The following is a 15523-nucleotide window of genomic DNA, read 5'->3' on the forward strand; positions in this document are numbered from 1 at the left end:
CCCACAGGATTTAGCAACATGGAAGTTATCAGTGACCATGTTGGATGGAGGCAGTGGTGAAAGCCTGATTTGGGTGGGTTCTAAAGAGAAGGGATTGTAGACTTCAAGTGTGGACAACTCCTTTGAGTACTATGGAACAGAGAAATGGGGTAGTGGCTAGGAGGAGATATGTGGTCAAAAGAAGCTTTTTTTGGTACTCTGATGGGAATGACCTAGTAAAGAAGAACCTGATGCGCTGATGCAGAAAACTGCGGAAACCATGTTCTTGAGTAGATTGGGATCTGATACATGAGCAGAAACTGGCCTTCAATAAATTTGTACATACTTCATGTACAGTAATAGTAGAGAAGACAAAATACCTGGGTACTACTACAAATGAGAGCTTAGAATGTCTATCCTGATTAAGCGCTTCTATCTTAATGAAGTAGAAAACAAGGTCCTCAGCTAAGAGTGAGGATGAGCAGGAGGGGGAAAGGAGGGAGCTAGGGTCTAAGGAGAGTTAGGGTATGAAATGAGAACTGGACAGTAAATGAACTTAGTACAGTTTCCCAGCACAATAAGGGCTCACACTTGTAAATTATCATGAATTTAAAGAGAGACCAGTCAGCAAGTTCTGTAGTTTAAATTACCTAGTCCATCTCCATGACTCCCTCACCTCTCTGGCTTTTCTCTCTACGACCGGTACCCAATTCCCAAAACTCTAATCCCAGTAAAATCCAACTCTTCCTTACTCTGTTCATCACCCATGAGGCTGACTGTGGTTGAAGAAACACACATAACCTTGCTTTTAAATAAGCATTTCTGTTCTCTACTGCAAAGAACCCTGACCAACACACTTTCAACGGTTAGTAACTTGTGAATCCCCATCCTCAGTGGCTTATTTACACTGCTTACATGTTCCTGGGTCAATCCCACCTTACAATCCCTTCTGGTTTCCATGACATTACATTAGACCAGCAGTTTTCAGGTTTGGATTGCATCAAGCCATAAAATCTCAAAATGTTTCAATGATACAAGTTGTCAATTTTATTTGGATAAGTAGAAAATTAGAAAAAAATACAACTCATATTTTAAAAAAGAAATAAAAATCACCATCCTTACATTCGTAATATTCACAAAGGCCTGGGGAAGTCTGTCAGAGAGCAGCATGAGTGGTAACCACTGCATTAAGATATCTTGTCTTCTCCCTACCCTGTGATTATTTCTCTTTTTGTTTTGTTCTGTAAATACAACTGTTACTTAAAAAGCTTTGATGCAACACTTTTCTTGTTTCTCTGGAATCTCTTCACCGTCTCATTCATTTTCAAGTCTTCAGTTATCACTTTCTAAGTGAGTTATTTAAATTCCTGCTTCACAAAGCATTATATCATACACATAGTCAAGCATTCATCACAATGCATTACTTTTCCTTGTTTACATATTTATCTTCCCTACAATTGGGGCACACTTGTAGGGATTAACAGCAAATGAGATAATCTCTTAGTACATACAGGGTGCCCGTTAAATAATTTCTTTTTTTAAGAGATACTGACAATTCCACCAATTAGTATCTCCTTTATCTTACTGTTCTTAAGAGCTCTCCTTGAACATTTCTTATTCTTTAAACTGCAGAGCCCAAGATGGTTAACTTCTGAGTATCTTCAGATACTCACTGGCCCTAATATTTCCTTTCCAAATCTCATGATTTGAAAACTATGGTTAAATGTCTACCACTTCCACTTCCTCTAAAGGACTGAGTAACCTACAGTAGTCTATGCTCGTTTCCTGTCTGTACCTCAGTTTCCCTCCTAAGTCCTCAATAAGGAGAATGCCAGGGTTACAGGTCCCTTGCTTAGCTTTTTAATCCTCACTGATACTTCAGCAAAGGAAAAGAGCCCATTTTTCTACCTTAGTATTTAATTTCAGAGGACAAATTCCTAAGAATTCCTTTTCTGACAATAGATTATTTTTTACTAGGTTCAGGTGTACGAATACAACATAATGATTAGACATTTACACACCTCACAAAGTGATAACCTCAATAAGTCTACTACCCATCTGACACCGTACATAGCTATTCCAATACTACTGACTATATATATTCCCTATGCTGTACTTTCATCCCATGACTATATATACATATATACTTTTTTTTTTTTAAAGATTTTATTGGGGAAGGGGAACAGGACTTTATTGGGGAACAGTGTGTACTTCCAGGACTTTTTTTCCAAGTCAAGTTGTTGTCCTTTCAATCTTAGTTGTGGAGGGCACAGCTCAGCTCCAGGTCCAGTTGCCGTTTTCTAGTTGCAGGGGGCGCAGCCCACCATCCATTGCGGGAGTCGAACCAGCAACCTTGTGGTTGAGAGGATGCGCTCCAACCAACTGAGCCATCCAGGAGCTCAGCGGCAGCTCAAGGTGCGGTGTTCAATCTTAGTTGCGGGGGAGGGGGGAGGGGGCGGGGGCGCTGCCCACCATCCCCTAGGGGACTCGAGGGGTTGAACTGGCAACCTTGTGGTTGAGAGCTCACTGGCCCATGTGGGAATCGAACTGGCAGCCTTCGCAGTTAGGAGCACAGAGCTCCAACCTCCTGAGCCACCGGGCTGGTCCTACATATTTATTTTTAATTATAGTTGACATTCAATATTATTTTATATTAGTTTCAGGTATATAGCAAAGTAGATAGGCATTGATATAATTTATGAAGTGATTCCCCTGACAAGCTAATACCCGTCTGATACAATTTTTTACATTACTGACTATATTCTCCATACTGTATTTCACACCCCCATGACGATTTTCTGACTATGAATTGGTACTTCCTAATCCCTTCTCCTTTCTCACCTATCCCCTCAACTCCCCTCCCATCTAGCGACCATCAGTTTGTTCTCTGTATTTATGAGTCTATTTCTTTTGTTTGTTCGTTTATTCTTTAGATTCCGTATGAGATCATATGCTATATGTCTTCCTCAGTCTGACTTATTTCACTTAGCACAATATCCTCTAGGTTCATCCATGTTGTTGCAAATAGTAAGATTTCATTCTTTTTTTATGGCAGAGTAATACTCCATTGTACAAATGTAGCACAGTTTCTTTATCCAATCGTCTATTGATGGGCATTTCAGTTGTTTCCATATCTTGGCTATTGTGAATAGCGCTGCTGTGAACATAGGGGTGCATATATTGTTTCAAATTAGTGTTTTGGATTTCTTTGGATAAATATCCAGGAGTGGAATTGCTGGGTCATAAGGTAGTTCTATTTTTAAATTTTTGAGCAACCTCCATACTGTTTTCCATAGTAGCTGCACCAATTTGCAATCACACCAACAGTGCACCAGAGTTTCCTTCTCTCCACATTCTCGCCAACATTTGTTGTTTGTTGATGATAGCCATTCTGACAGGAGTGAGGTGGTAACTCAGTATGGTTTTAATTTGAATTTCTCTGATGATTAGTAACACTGAGCATCTTTTCATATGTCTATTGGCCATCTGTATGCCCTCTTTGGGGAAATGTTTGTTCAGTCCCTCTGCCCATTTTTAAATTGGATTGTTTGTTTTTTTGGTGTTGAGTTGTATAAGCCTTTTTTTAAAAAAATAAAATTTGGATATTAACCCCTTAGATATATCATTGGCAAATATCTTCTCCCACTCAGTAGGATGTCTTTTCGTTTTGTTGATGGTTTCCCTTGCTGTGAAAAAAACTTTTTAGTTTGACGTAGTCTCACTTGTTTATTTCCTATCTAAGAATTCTTAAAGGACATGAAATTTGAGCGGGAATAAACCAAAAGGGGACATAAGACACTTAAGAAAATACTTAAATCCATGGTTATTAATATTGACAAACGAAGCCTGCTATTTTATGATAGGGTCTACTAAACAACAAAAATTACTTCTAGTACAAATGCAATGACAACAAAGTAATTTCTGTCAGAAAGCATAACTGGATATTTAACATATTACCCTGCCCATTAGAGATGAGTGTGATACGCAAGTAACTCTGAAATAACATAAAGCACTACAGAAAACATTACCTTGAATCACTCACAAATTCACACTTTTAAAACTGGAGTCAAATCATGAGATACTATTTCACATCTGAGAAACTGGCAAAAACAAATTCTGAAACTATCAAGTATTGATAAAGATGTAAAAGCAACAAGGAATTCTCATATACTGCTGGTGGGAGTGTAAACCCATACAACCACTTTAGAAAACAGCTTGGCAAATATAAAGTTGAAGTCGTCAAACCTCTATGACCCAGCAATCTTAATCATACATGAAAACAAGACAAGACAAAACATATAAGAATGTTTGCTACAGGATTATATACAGTAGACAAAAAAACTAAATTACCCAAATGTTCCCCAATACAAGAACGACATAATTGTGGGATATCTGCACAATATTCCACAGGAGGAAATTATGTTAGAGATATACATAAGCAAAATAGGAGAATCTCATAAAGAATAAAAAATAAAAATAAAAAACTATATGATACAATTTAATAATGAATAACATTAAATAGTTTTGGGACATGTTCACATAAAACAAAATTATTTAAAAATGCAAGAAAATTATCAACACCAAATTCAGGATGAAAGACACAGGCTATACAACCAAAGAGGAATATATAAAGGACTTCAATGTATACTGACATAAGGACAGACACAGATAGAGATCAATGGAGCAGAATAAGGAGTCCAGACAAAAACATAATTATGGCCAACCGATTTTCAACAAGAGGTCAAGATACATCAATGGGGGCAAAATGGTCTTTCTTTTCAGAAAATGATGCTGTGATAACTGGATGTCCATTGGCAAAAAAACAAACAAAAAACCAACCAACACCTATTAGCTCCAGGTGGATCAAAGTCCTGGATATGAGCTAAAAGTAAACATAGGAGTAAATCTTCATGATCTTAGGTTTAGAGAATAATAAACTGGACTTCATCAATATTAAAAATGTCTTTCAAAGGACATCATCAAGAAAGTGAAAAGAAAACCCAAAAACTGAGAGAAAATATTTACACATCATGTACATAAGGACTTGTATCTAAAATAAATAAAATGAGAATGAGGTATTACCTCACACCTGTTAGAATGGCTATTTTCAAAGACAAGCAATAACAAGTGTTGGTGAGGATGTGGAAAAAAGGGAACCCTTGTACACTCACTGTTGGTGGGAATGTAAATTGGTGCAGCCAATATGGAAAACAGTATGGCAATTCCTCAAAAAATTAAAAATAAAACTACTGTATGATTCAGCAATTTCACTTCTGGGTATTTATCTGAAGAACACAAAATCACTAATTTGAAAAGCTATATACATCGTCATGTTCACTGCAGCATTATATACAACAGACAAGATATGGAAACAACCTAGGTGTCCATTGATAGATGAATAGGTAAAGAAAATGTGGTATACATACACAACGGAGTATTGTTTAGCCATAAAAAAGAATAAAGTCTTGCCATTTGTGACAACATGAATGGACCTTGAACGGATTATAAGTGAAACAAGCAGAAAGAAAGACAAATACTGTATGATCTCCCTTATTTGTGGAATCTAAAAAAAAAACCGAATTCACTGATAGAGACTCGCAGATTCATGGTTGCTGGAGGTAGGAGATGGGAGATGGATGAAATGGGTGAAGGGGATCAAAAGGTACAAACTTCTAATTATAAAACAAATTACTCTCGGGGACGTAATGTGCAACATGGTGACTATAGTTAATTTTACTGTATTGCATATTTGAAAGTTGCTAAGAGAGTAGATCTTAAAAGTTCTCATCACACACAAAAACTATACTATGGTGTTAACTAGACTTATTGTGGTGATCATTTCACAATATATAAAATATAAAATACAGTGGTACCTCAGTTTCCCCATAGAAATGCAAAATGGATTAATCCGTTCCAGACATTTAAAATCAACCCCTAAAATTGCAAATTTAGCATGAATTTTACTATCTAATGATACCATAGATCATAAAATTTACGGTTTTCGTAAACTGAAATGTTCGTCAACGGAGACATTCGAAAACCGAGGTAGCACTGTAATTTGTAATTATGTTGTACACCTAAAGTTAATATAATGTTGTATGTCCATTATACCTCAGTAAAATAAAACACTACTATATCTCAACAAAAAGACAAACCAATCAAAAAGTGGGCAATGGATTTGAATAGATCTTTCTCCAATGAAGATACATATACACAAATGACCAATACACACAGGAAAAGACGCTTAGCATCATTAGCCAGGAGGGAAATGCAAATCAAAACCATAATGAGATAGTATTTCACACTCACCGGGATGGTTATAATAAAAAAGACAGATCCAAGTGTTGCTGAGGATGTAGAGAAATTGAAATTATCGTAAACTGCTGATAGAAATCTATAATGGTGCAGCCACTTTGGAAAACAGTTTCTCAAAAAGTTAAACATATTTACCATATGACACAGCAATTACACTCCTAGCAAGATCCAAGAAAGACGTAAACATACATCCACACAATAACTTTTACATGAATGTTCATGGCAGCATTATTCATAATAGCCACAAAGAGACAACAACCCAAATGTTCATCAACTCATGAACGGATGAACAGAATGTGTTATGTCCAATAACAGATTATAAAGCAATTAAAAACAAATGAAATACCGATACATACTACAACATGGATAAACCTTAAAAACATTATGCTAAGTGAAGGAAGCCAGATACAAAAAAGATCACATACTTTATAATTCTATTTATATAAATTGTCCAAAATAGGCAAATCTACGACTGAAAGTAGTTTAGTGGTTGCATAGGGCCGGGGAGGTGAAAGGTTATGGGGTTTCTTTTCGGAGTGACAAAAATGTTCTAAAATTAGATAGTGGCAATGGTTGCACAAGTCTGTGAACATACTAAAAAAATAATTGAATCGAACATTTAAAATGGATGAATTTTATATTATGTAAATTATATCTCAATGCTGTTTTAAAGAATGAGGCCAATGATTGATAAGGGATTGGGAACTCAGTGCAAAGTAACATCATACAAATTAGTCTATTGTTACAAGGCAGAAAAACTTACTATTAATCCAAATATCAACATTAGCATTACAAAAGTAAGTCAACCAGGTATTATGTTTTATGATACTATGCAAAATGAGATATAGCTATGATGCATTCTAGCCAAAAATGTTTAGATGTGAATCCATCAAGCTTTAGCTGTAAAGTGTAGAGAAAAATACAGAAATGAAAGAAACAAACTAAATGATATTATAAGAATGCAACTATATAAAACTATTCTCAGGACAACTAGTCTAGTCTCAAAGTCACTGAAAAATAAAGACTTTGCTAGATTAAAGTGACATAAGAAAATTAAAGTGTTATATGCAACAAGGTCATGGGATCAGATACTAGCTTGGATAGCTAGCTGTAATGAACATATTTTGGACCAGCTGGGGAAATTTGAGTAGTACCTGGATATTAGAGAAAATGAACATTTACTCACATGGAAAGTGGGCATTATTGACTAAAAATCAAGTCTACAAGTTGACCCATTTAGTAAAATAAAAGTTGGGGCCAGCCCGGTGGATCAGGCGGCTGGAGTTCTGTGCTCCTACTGCCGAAGGCTACCAGTTCGATTCCCACAGGGGCCAATGCCAGATGGCTCAGCTGGTTGGAGCGCGGGCTCTCAACCACAAGGTTGCCGGTTAGACTCCCACAAGGGATGGTGGGCTGTGCCCCCTGCAACTAACAATGGCAACTGGACCTGGAGCTGAGCTGCACCCTCCACAACTAAGACTGAAAGGACAACAACTTGACTTGGAAAAAGTCCTGGAAGTACACACTGTTCCCCAATAAAGTCCTGTTCCCCTTCCCCAAAAATAAAAATAAATAAATAAAAGAATTTTAAAAAATAAATAAAAGTTAAGACATATATATACACTTAGAGAAAGATGTGGGAAAAAATGCACCAAAAGTTGTTAACAACAGCAATTTCTAGATGATGGGAATGTCGAGCTTTTATTTTTCATATCTATATCCTAATATTCTACCCAGCACATATACTACTTTTGTAATAATACAAGACTTATTAAAAGACAGAATCATGCAGGTATCTTTAATAAATTAATGGTGCCCAGGCCTTTCCCCACATAAACTTTAAAAGGTTGAGTACTGCTTTTAAGAACTGGGAGTGGATTAAAAAGGAAAATTTCCCTCCCCTCTTTCTCCCGCCTCCCCTTCCCCCTTTCCGGTTAGGCCGTTGTTTCTCAGTCTAGTTGTGTAGGACACAGCTCCCTGGCCCATGCTGGTATTCTGAGCCTTGGGTCCCCCCCCACCTCCCCGTCCCAAGGCAGTCGGTTGCCAGTCATTGGTGGGCTGCTTCACTCAAGCTGGCTGCCAGCAGCTCATGGCGGCACACAGCAGCCCAGGGCAGCTCACGCCAACCCCCAGCTGCTCACAGCAGCCCAGCTCCAGGAAGAGCTGTTGTTCACAATCTTAGCTGTAAAGGACGCAGCTCACTGGTCCACGTGGGAATCAAACCTGTGACCTCAGTATTAGGAGCACAGCACTCCAACCACCTGAGCCACCGGGTTGGCCCAAAAAGAAAATTACTGTCTACGATTATCTTTAAAAAAAAAAAAAAGACATCCATGGGAATTTTTCACTTTATGAGTTAGGAGACCCTTAAATAGAGACAGTAACAAACAAAATCTTCTAGGAAGAGCAAACTATATTAGCCAATTTTACAAATCAAGGTCCTTGGCTGAGAGAAACCATCTTTAGGTAGACTAAGCAGAAAAGAAATTTATCAGATACTGGGAATTCAGAGAATGAATGAGAGCCTCCTTGACTTGGCAAAGGTACAAAAACCAAGTAAAGCTTAGTCAAAACCACCAGCCAAGGTCACACCACAGGAAGAGTCTCTTAGGAAACTGCCCCACTAGACAATGAAATGGATTTGGAACTGTCCTTGCTTCTTTGCATTTCTCATTCCAAATCCAAGTCCCCAGTCAAGTGTATTTGAGCCGCACAGCTACCAGGAGTCCAGGGCAGAAAGCATAAGATATGTGTATGTGTGTATGCATACAGTTACATGCACACAGCCTTTCCAGTTTCCTTTCCCACTAATAGTCACAAAAAAGGCAATATAGGAAAGTGGTTAAAATGGTAAACAGACAAAAGGAACAACAAAGGCCCACTTAATAGTCCAATTAATAGAATGTCCAACACAAGAAGCCTTTCAGTCTTTTTCATTAGTAATAAACTAATCATTGTACCTTCTTCTGCTTCACTGCTCCAGAAAACATTTCCTGAAAGTAATTTCACAAAGTACAAAATTTTTAAAGACTAATATATGTAACCGTTCTCAGGTTAATGTCCGTTCCAATGTTTTGTCAAAGGTCACAAACACTTGCAGCAACCATGCCTAAACACTCACTATCTCACTAATAGAAATGGAATTTACTGAAATCAATAGTTCCGAATAAGAGTAGTATGATACATAAGTACATTAGCTAATGCAATCTGACAGATTAAATTCTGGCTGTAAGATTCAGATAACTAAATGAATTAGATTTATACAAATATCTGAAACTAAGGTTTCAGAACCAGGAAAAATGTTTTTAAAGCATTTGCTCCAAAAGTCAGTATATCAGCCACACTACAAACAAGTTACGTATTCAGTAGTGATAACTTTTATCAAATATTGGCAGTTACACTGACCTGAAAAGGCCCCAATTCCCTATGAATATAAGTAAACAGGCTATTTGTCACATTTAAAAAACTAAAGTTTTTATAATTAAGATTTCATAGTGACTACAGTATCACAAGACATACATTTTTACTTCAAGTTCATTTAACTTACAAGCATTTCTAAAAATCTCAAGAATAAACTTTGCTTCTCATCCAAACATTACTTTTAAGTTAGAACAACAGACGCTAGATCTAGCTGGCTCTGCTATTTACTAACTGTTACTTTGGGCAAGTCACTTCACCTTTTTGCTTCAAATTCTTATCTGTAACTTGGAGACTGTTAGAAAGTTGATGATTAAACGACTGAATATATATCAAGTGTTAAGAATAATGCCAGGATGTTTTCCTCTGGGGGTGGTGGGGGTGGGAAGAAGTGCTGCCCCAAGTGAATACACAGTAAATGTTAAGAATAAAATGTTTTTAACAGTAGGGGGCAGGGAGGATAAACAATAGGGGGAAAATGCAGTTTTGACAAGAGAAAATTTCAGACCAAATAAGCTGAAAAAACTATTTACTAGTAACCAAAACCAGAAAACAAAACAATGCAAACCCAGCATACTTAGCTCAATTTTATAACACAATAAATATATACTAAAAAGAAAAAAGGATCGAAAACAAACTACCTGAAAAGTTAATATTAAATGGGGCCTGGGAGCCAACCAAATCTCCATTTTACAAGCATATGAAAGGAGGGCAAATAACTCATACAATAACTCTATGCTGTTCAATAGAGAAACTGCCACAAAAAGATACAGAGAACCACTGAACCAAAAAAACAACCCAAACCCACAGAATCACCTATGAAGTTTAGTCTTCTATGCACTCCTCCCTCCCCCGCAATCAAAATTCAATCCAAGCCTCTATATCCAACTACCAATTAACAGGAAATCAGGAAAATCTAAAATGTGGGAAACTCTGCATGACACATGACCTGGTTTCTTCAACAAAGTGCAAGGAAAAAAACCAGAAGAAACATACAAATTAAGAGACTTGAAAGAACATCAGTCAATTCCAGTGTGTGGGACCTGGATTGTGATTCCAATAAACCAGAAAAATCAACAGAAATGTAGTATCTAAGAAAGAAAAACAAAACAAAAAAACTCCATTTACAACGATCTGTTCAGATTTCACTAAATTTCACTCGATCAGATGGTCATTAAAGAAATTTAATATATTTTATTTACCAATTATGAAGTGTTTGTTATTGTCAGGCAGTGTTTTAAGAACTCTACAAATATTTCACTTATTAACTACAATAAACCTATGAGAAGATACTATTGTCCCCATTTAACAGAGGAAGAAACAGGTACAGAAACCTCACCTACACCTCCCCCTAGGTCATAAAGCTGTAAGTGGCAATACTGAGATTCAAACCCAAGCTATGAAGTTGGTGCCCTTAATTACCATACCATACTATCTTTCTACTTGATGTGGTGGGAACAGCACTTTGGAATCAGATAAAGCTGCCAAAATCCCCATCTCTCCTAATGTTATGCAAATTACTTACCTTCTTGGAATTTCTGTACACTCACTTATAGCAGGGTTAATATCTAATATTTTAAAGTGTTTTAAGAAATAATGAGATTATATATATTGCATTCTATTACAGCCTCTAGCTTATGAAGCCCACAATAAATGCTTCCCACTACCATTCCCATCATACTTGGTAAGACTACCGTGTTTTCGCAAAAATAAGACCTCGCCGGACCATCAGCTCTAATGCGTCTTGTGGAGCAAAAATTAATATAAGACCCGGTCTTATTTTACTATGAGACCAAGTCTTAAATAGCATAATATAAGACCGGGTCTTATATTAACTTTTGCTCCACAAGATGCATTAGAGCTGATGGTCCGGCGAGGTCTTATTTTCGGGGAAACAGGGTAATTAAAAAATAGACCTAATAATTCATAAACACATAGCAGGAACACTGGACTAGCTCTACCTTTTAATTAACTAACTAAAGAGCTCCCAAACTAAATATTCGACATACTTATAAACTTCCAGGATAGCAATGATTCAGAAAATTTTTCCTATAATGAAATTTAAACCTATAATCAGCAGAAACAAGAGTTTGCAATCTAAATTCAAAGTATAGCCAAACTTAAATGAATTCGATTTTTTGAAAACAAAACAGTCCACACAAATAGACCTACTGGTCTCAAAGTGTACTAAAACTTTATCCTGGTGGTTAATATAAGGCAAAGTAGTAGTATCATAAGGAAGGAAGGTAAGTTTAATGAGTAGGTTAAAAACCAACTCCTTAAAGAAAGACAACTTTCCATGTTGTTATTTTTGCACATATTTGTTGAACTACTAGTAAGTTCTTTGGTGGCAGGAATGTTTTATGGTCATCTAGGTATTTCTAGCCCCTAGCCCACTGAAACTGGCACCACAGTACAGCTTCTAGTGTTTCTTAAAATGAGAATGATTGGCCTGTTTTGTCTGAAAAACGAAAAATAATTTGTCCAACAGATCAAGTAAAGGCTATTTGCCTTAGAAAAGGAAAATAATTATGAGAATTCTTTAAATATTTGCCTATAATATTTGAAATCACCTATACAAATTCAATTTGCGTAAAATTAGCAACATTTTACTTTATTAGTTAAGATATACTTTTGAACAAAAGAAGTTCAGTTCCCCTAACTGAACTATTTTTCAAGCTTGATTGTAGTCAGTTTTTGGGGGGACAGATTTCAGTGAGAAATAAAAATCAGAGTTTGATTTACAAGTGATTTGAGCAGCAAGGTCTCAGCACAACCACATATTAAATCATAGACAATGGAACTAATAGTCATTTATGAGGTACCATGTTATCTATGCACCATCTAGATTTTTTTCCCATCTATTTGAAAAATGATAAATACACACACCAAAATTTACCGTTTCCATAAACTACTTTTTGAGTCGGGGCCATTAAACATTTTTTGTGTCTCTCATCTTTCTGACAGCCTCATTTTCCAAGGTTCAAGGCAGCAGCCATAATGGTTAAGCACAATGACGTAGAAACAGATTGCTTAGGTTGAATACAGGCTCTGCTACCTACTAGCTGGATGAGTCTCTGGACTTATTTTCCCCAATTAAAAAATGCGGATAAAACAATATCTACCTCATAGCAGTAATAAAGTAATAAATATAAAGAAAGCACTTCGAGCAACCATGAGTCCCTGGCACATTCGAGTTATCACTGTTAAGGGTATACAACTTAACCATAAAACAAAGATACGCAACCTGCCGAAGTCTGATTCAGAATTGTGTTTGATCTTTAACTGCTCATTTAAAAATGAATTATAAGCAGAAGTGTGCCCCAGATTTCTTATAATCCAAAACTTATTAAAACGGTTGTATGTGCCCTCCTCAGCCAAGCTTTTAAACAGCCACTGATGGAGAAAACTGGTTAAATTCATTCAAAATAAAAAAGGCTTCCTAAACTAACACTTCCACCCCAAATTTCAAGAGCTCTGATAAGATACTATCCAGAATTAACTGAAAGAATATTTATATCAAATATGTACAAACCGTTTTTGAGTACCTTGAAAAAAAGATTAAAGTCTCACCTAAGTTTATGAGTCCAGTAGACAACGATGGCAAAACACAAAGAAACTGACTTGTAATTTCTATAAAGCACTTTAAATGGTTTTCTTTTCTTGTAAAACCACCAAAATAAGAAGAAAAAATCCTAGGGGAACTGACAAAAATAAACTTTGGTGTTGAAAGAATGTAGGAAGGTAAATTGAAACTGACTCCATAGGGAAGATGACAGTTTATTTTAGCGTTAATCCCAAAGTTCTCATTCACAATTAGCATTTTATTATTTTATCTTTTAGACAGACTGCAACTTGAAACTCAAGCACCTTCCCAAACACTGAAGTTAACTGTTTCTGGTTTCCATTCTATGCCTTTCTTTTTGTTTTCAGCTAAACTTCTGGATCTTGTGGTTAAAAAAAAAAGGCAAACAAAAAGACGGCTTTTGTTTAAAAGCGCACAACAGACACTCTACATCTAAAATTTGTTTTCACTTATCTTAACCTTACTCTTCTAATAAATATCCCAAACTTAACAGCACTGATTCCCTTTCAAGTAGTACACATAAAAGACCTTAGAAAAGGCCAGCAGTACACCAAATCACAAATCTAAGTCTATTGAAGACTACCAACCACTTTACTTTTAGATGGCATTTACACAGGAACGCGACTTCGGTTACTAAACTAAAACATGAGCCACCATTAAGTCCGTTTTTTTCCTAAGCAATAAATATCCAAGTTAAGAGCAAATATTTCAACAAATACGACAAACCCACCTCGGAGCACAAAGTTGGCTGATAAAATTACCACCACAGCACAATTTAAAAACTATAAGCAATTAAAACCAAACAAACAAACCCCGCACCCACTCTTATGTAAACTTTTGGAATAAGCAAACTTCTTTAGCCTCACCTTTGTCTTCACCTAGCAAGGACTCTTCAAGACAAGACATCTATTGCAAGAAGACCAAAAGATCAAAAGAATCAGTTATTGTCCCCGTAGGAGAAACAACTAAAAATTTAAGACATCTTAACGTATTTAAGTTACCGAAGCTCAGGGCACTTCCCCAAGCTACAGCCATTTTAGATTCAGCCTTTCTTTTGAATTTCACCGGGGTTGGGGGGGTGGGAGATAGATTTAAAACTGGGGAAAAAAATCCTCGTTATAACATTTCAAGACCGACCAGCTTTTTTTCGGGGGTGGGAGGGTGGTAGGTGCTAGACAGACTTAATCTAAATCAACGAAAACACCTCGCTACCAAGGAGAACCGGAACGTTGGGGGTTAAAGTCCTTTTCCCCTCAGATACCCCACATTTGACTTACACGATTATTTCCTCCTTAGATTTTCCTTCATTGGAAAAAATCCGTTGGCTCTAACTTAAGGAAAGAAAAAGAAACCCGTAAACCAAGTCACTCAACCACCAACAAGCCGAAACGCCTGGAAAGGAGCCAGAGAGCCGCAGGTGAGCGTTTCGACCCGCTGACCAAAGTTGAAGTAGGAGCACTCTGGCAGAGACACGGCGACGCTCGCGCTCAAAGCACCACGCGTGAAATTAGGTGCCGGGTGCGAACCACAGGACTCGTGGGCTCCGCTTCCCCTCCACGGGCCGACATATACCCAACCACCTGTGTGAGAGCCTCCTTCAACTTGTTTTAATAGCCGGCCGGTCAGGCACCGGGCGGAGTCCCGCTCCGGGAAAACCGTAGATCCCCTACTACCCGGTAGTCCCGAATTCCCACTCACCGGGCAGCGGCCGGGCTACAGCTAGGGACCAGACGCGGCGTCTGAGGGCGCGCCCCCAGCTTCCTGATCCCACAGAGGCGGAGAGCCCACAACCATAACAAAGCTCTTCCCAAAATGGCTGCCCGGCCCACACCGCCCAGGAGGGGCAGAGCGGGTGGAGGGGGAGGAGCGACGATCAGCCCGGCCTCCCACAGTCCAACCCCGCTTCACACACGCCCATCCACTCCTACCGCCCACAGGGGCGCACGCGCATGCGCCCTACTCGGATGACCCTGCCGGCGCCCCAGTACGCCAACGTTCGGGCGCGTGAACGGCGGTTATTCCCTGCCCTGCCCCCTGCTCCTTTGATCTCTGCTCCAAGCAGCGGCCAGCAGGGTTTGGTACTCCACTTTCTATCTCCCCGCCGAACATTAGGGCCTGGAAGCGTGTTAATGAGTGTGTGGCCCGCTTTTCCCTGTCCCGTCGTGCTGCACCCTCCCATACCCCACCTGTGGGCAAGCACCCTTCCCCAACTACCTCTACAAGTAC

The 15523-nt window shown here is 38.1% G+C and overlaps 1 protein-coding gene across 1 annotated transcript in view; it reads right to left on the bottom strand.

Annotated features, from left to right (window-relative positions):
- GPBP1L1 (GC-rich promoter binding protein 1 like 1) overlaps positions 1 to 15148 on the bottom strand; it is a 56134-nt gene extending 40986 nt beyond the window's left edge. The window contains 1 exon segment of the mRNA XM_033115129.1: positions 14996 to 15148. The gene's annotated coding sequence lies outside the window, so the exon portion shown is untranslated.
- Positions 15149 to 15523: the final 375 nt, after the last annotated feature.

Source organism: Rhinolophus ferrumequinum, chromosome 9, assembly GCF_004115265.2.
Source record: "Rhinolophus ferrumequinum isolate MPI-CBG mRhiFer1 chromosome 9, mRhiFer1_v1.p, whole genome shotgun sequence".
In the NCBI taxonomy this organism is placed as follows: Eukaryota; Metazoa; Chordata; class Mammalia; order Chiroptera; family Rhinolophidae; genus Rhinolophus; species Rhinolophus ferrumequinum.